Genomic DNA, 4900 nt, shown 5'->3' on the forward strand with positions numbered 1-4900 from the left:
AGGACTCAGGTTAAGTCCATGTGTCGGTAACTGTTCTTGCTGACCTGCATGCAACATCTTCAGCAGCGCCCCACGCTAGTGTCCCTCCTCTCCTTAAGAGAGAAGAGAGGACATCTTCCCAAAGTCTCTTCATATCCATTGTGTAATCGGAGCCATGCATAACGCCTGGGTTAGGTACTAACTCAACTGAGAAAGGGCACAGATGTTAACAGTTCTTCACAGAGGGATTCAATGAGCTGCCCAGGATGAACTCTGCCAGCCTGTGGACAGCTTCCCACCAGAATCCCTGGGTCTTCACACTACCCTGGTGCACTTTTATCCCACTCTGCCAATGCAGCATGTTGGGGAATGAGGGCAGTTTGGGACATGTAATCCCTACTGGTCACCATGTTCAAAAATGCAGCTTCTGCTGTCCTGACTCACATGTGAGCAGTCAAGATTAGATCAGACATAAGTAGAACCTGAGAAGTCAGATGGAGGCTCAGAGACCCCACGAGGAGCCCCTGAGACTAAAATTATTCTGTGGGTACAAACTGCCCACTGTGCCTGAGCCCAGGCCCCTCTCTCTCGGGGATTGACAGCATGTTGGCACCTCCACCAACACCTAGCCTTGTTACTGCCGTAAAATAATCCTGAGGCTGCTGTGAACCTTAAACATTGACTAAGGCAGCCCAGATAAATGTGCATGTTCATTAGTAAACATATGGCATAGATAAGTTTCAGGCAGCCAGGCTAGAGACATCACCAGAAGTCCCTGAGAAGTCACTAGGGTCCATTAATTTTCAATGCTTGGTCTGCATGTGCTCAAACAAGTGGGAGATTATTTTAAACCAGTTTAAGGCTGGAAATTGACAATCTGCTCAGAGAAACCAGCAGTTGCTTATCTTTCAACCTGCATTGAGGAAACCCTATGCCAGCCACAGATTGCCTCTGAAGATAGAGAGGAGTATATGTGCCCATCTTGAAATCACAGAGACCAAGAAGCAAGAAACAGAAATCTGGGAACGCAGCCAGGCCATGTCAAGGAAGCTTAGACCTTACAGAAGCCATGAGCCTCCAACCCAATAGAAAGATGGTAGAACTAAATCAGGTCTCCTGACCTCATTGAATTTTCAATATAAAGTGTACTGTCTCTATCAGAAACTAGTCATTCCTTTTTTTTTTTTTTTTTTTTTGAGAAAGCATTTGTTAGCATTTAGTGAACCTCCCTCCATGTGGCTTTAAGCCACCAGGACCCAGGCCATCCCCTCCCCCCTCTTTTCCTCAGCTCTTCTGCTGAAGAATTTGGTCATCATGATGACAGGCTGATTTGGAAACTTTCCCTTCCCCAGAACTTTGTAGTGTCCCGATCGTACCACATCAGTGATGGGAGCAGTCTTGATTTTGGCAGCGTTTACCTGTGTCTGCTCACTGACCAACATCCACAATATATCAAGGTTGACAGTTGGGTAGAAGCTCTGGTTCCTCTTTAAGTGGTAATGCCTCATACCAACTTTATCCTAAAGTAACTTGGATGGTATTTGTCCAAGCTGATCCTGTGGTGAAGCATGCTACCATTACCCCAGCCTCTTGGGTGCTTCCTGTGATAGCCCATAGGGCCGTGGCCATGGCTCACAAGGAGTTTCCAGCTCTTCCTGGGTCTGGATGGCATATCAGTGACTGAGATGAAACTCATTTTATCCTTTATTGTACCCTTTGTTTCTTGATCCTCAATGTCCTAATTTATTCATTCAACAGATATCTATTGAGCATTTTTTTTAATGTGCCAGGCATTGCTCAAGAACTGGATTACACAAGAGATAATAAAGACAGTAAACAAAGAGCAAGATAATTTCAGATAGTATAAGTACTACGAAGAAAACAGAAGATAGGCCAGGCACAGTAGCTCACACCTGTAATCCTAGCATTTTGGGAGGCTGAGACAGGAGGATTACTTAAGGCCTAGGAGTTTGAGACCAGCCTGGGCAATAGCAAGACTCCATCTCTAAAAAAAAAAAAGCTAGCTAAGAGTGGCAGCACAAGCCTATAGTCCCAGCTACTCAGGAGGCTGAGGCAGGAGGATCACTTGAGCCCAGGAGTTGGAGGCTGCAGTGAGCCATAATGATGCCACTGCACTATAGCCTGGACAACAGAGTGAAACCCTGTCTCAAAAAGAAAAGAAAGAGGAGAGGAGAGGAGAAGAGAGGAGAGGAGAGGGGAGGGGAGAGGAGGGGAAGGGAGAGGAGAGGAGAAATATGATATGACTAGGGAGGGGAAGGGCTTTATATAAAAGCAGCTATGGCTAGGCCCTCTGAGTAATAACTGAGCTAAGAGGCAATCAGCATAAAGATGGCAACCATATAAAGATGGATGCAAAATGTTCCAAAAGCAGATAGATGTCAATAACTAGCTCAAGATCCTGAGGAGGTGGGAATAAGTATTCAAAATGAAGGCCTGTGTGGCTGAAGGGAAATGAGGGAAGAGAGGCGTGGAAGAAGGGGTCAGAAAACTGGCCAGGAGTCATGTCATGTAAGGCCCTCTAGACCCTACGTATATGTATTCAGGGATTCTTCTGATTCCAGCCATGATTGAGAGGTTGTATTTCCACTGAAATAAAACTAGATAAAAATATATAAAATGTCTTTGGAAGGTATAAGAAAGTAACCAGTGCAGTCAGGACATGAAGGGCTACAATCTTTGAGAAAAGAGAAGTACACAGGGTGCTCCCACCCAGATTTATGAGTGTACTGTCCAAATTGTGGCTCAAAGGAATACATCCCATGCAGAAAGTAACAACCTTACTGGGCTCAAAATATACAGGTAGGAGTTCCGAGCCCCCAAAGTGATTGGGACTTAAGAGTCAAAACACTAGAGAGAAGGAAACCACAGAGAAGGAGCCAAAAATCTGTGAACAAATTTTTCTCAAGTCACCGGCTGATTCCTAAACTGTGCCTGCATAGAATGAGACTCCAACAAACCCAGAAGATAACAATAGCTAAGAGAGTAATTAACTGAACAGAGATTTCAGCAGCCCCACAAGTGTTGCGGAGACAGATGTTAGAGTTTAAACCCTGCTGAAGTATAAAAGTTTTGGTAAACACTCTAGGTTTTTAGCTGAGGTCTCACAGGAATACGCCCTAGAAGTAAAAGCCACATCCCAGGAGAAAGGGCAACACCCTAGAAATAAGGACCTTGCCCTGGAAGAAAAGGCAAAACTATAATAGACCAAACCTAATAAAGCCTAAAACATGCCCCAGTGGGATAAAGGTGATCCACCAGTACTCCTGTCTGCAAGAAGAAAATGTAATCTTTTTTTGGAGAAAAAGGAAGAAAGAGGCAGCCCTACTTCCTCCTGTTGGTGAGGGTTAATTACTATTGCCAGTGTGTTGATTCCTTTTCTCACCTACTGGTCCCTGGGCACAAGGAGTCCCAGGTATCCTGGTAGCAGCCATAAATGATAGGACCCTCACTGTGTCACCTAGCAAAGCGTACCTCCTGTAGGAACCCGGGACCTTCAACCATGCAGGGTCCAGAAATGCTGGGATGGGATGGGCAAAGTCACCCGGGTTGTTGGGAGTGATGGTAAGTGGGGGCATGCCTGGTTCCCCACATTGGTTCCTGGACCCCTGTATTCTTCCCATTGGGAGCACAGCAGTCTCTAATTTAACACTGCATCCTGAAGAACTGCATCTCTTTCTTCCAGAATGTTGCTTCTCAGCTAATGCTTCAGCTGTGTCTTTAGAAGGTCATTACCAGAGCCGAGCACGGTGGCTCACATCTGTAATCCCAGCATTTTGGGAGGCTGAGGCAGGAGAATTACTTGAGCCCAGGAGTTTGAGACTGGCCTGGGCAACATAGCAACACCTTGTCTCTACAAAAAATAAAAAACTTAGCCAGGCATGGTGGTGCATGCCTGTGGCCCTAGCTACTTGGGAGGCTGAGCCAGGGGGCATCCATTGAGCCCACAGTTAGCTAAGATGATGCCACTCCATTCCAGCATGGGCAACAGAGCAAGACCTCGGCTCCTAAAAAAAAAAAAAAAAAAAGAGGGTCATTACCAAGATTTTATTAATATTAGTTGGCCGCTTCTGGATGGTGCAGTATATGACCAGCAAGTCTCACGGTCACGGGCTTACTTCTGAACTCCCTTCACTATAAAGGGGGTGCCCTGGATCAGAGGCTCTGCTGTGTGGCAATCTGTGCCTCAGTTGGGCATCCTGCTGGCTGAAGTTCTGAGAGTAAGAAAGGCAAACCCACACCCAGACCTGGTAGTCTATCCCTGTGAGGATGAACTGCTGGCCTTTGCAGATGGCAGGGGCCCAGTACAGATGACTTGCCACCAAGTGGCGTATCAGAGACTCAGTGTTGGTCTATATGACTGACAAATTGGACATTCAGAAGCAGTAGTAGCTCAATCTGTCTTGGTGAGTGGGTGTCCACACCACTGAGCTCAGAGGTTTGATGCTACGACTGCTCTGTTCACGTACGTGCCCAGCATGTCAGGTCCAGAGTGGCTGAAGGCTGGCTAATCAGTTGGCCGAGTCATTTTGCGTGCTTGGTTGCTCAGTGCCTCTTCCATGGTGGAGGCTTTCTGGTGGGCATTATTATGAAATACAAAAATTTTTATATATTGTAACTATTGCCATATGTTCATCCACATGCCTCTACCCCAGACCTTTGGACCCTATCTAGGAATCTGTACATATTCCCCACTTAGACCACTTCTTCCACAGAAAGAAAAATACCCAAGTGAACAGCTAGTAGCTCTACCCATTGGGAATATTTTTCACTCTCCAGCACCTTTCAGAGCCACACTTGCATTGCATTCTTTATGGTTGTTTGTTTTTGTTTAGAGACAGGGTTGCTGTCGCTCAGGCCGGAGTACAATGGTGCAATCATAGCTCACCATAACCTCGAACTC

The 4900-nt window shown here is 46.1% G+C and overlaps 1 pseudogene; it reads right to left on the reverse strand.

Annotated features, from left to right (window-relative positions):
• Window positions 1-1220: 1220 nt before the first annotated feature.
• LOC105807994 lies at window positions 1221-1651 on the reverse strand (annotated as a pseudogene).
• Window positions 1652-4900: the final 3249 nt, after the last annotated feature.

The sequence above is a fragment of the Propithecus coquereli genome, unplaced genomic scaffold, assembly GCF_000956105.1.
Source record: "Propithecus coquereli isolate 6110/MARCELLA unplaced genomic scaffold, Pcoq_1.0 Scaffold165, whole genome shotgun sequence".
NCBI classification, from domain to species: Eukaryota; Metazoa; Chordata; class Mammalia; order Primates; family Indriidae; genus Propithecus; species Propithecus coquereli.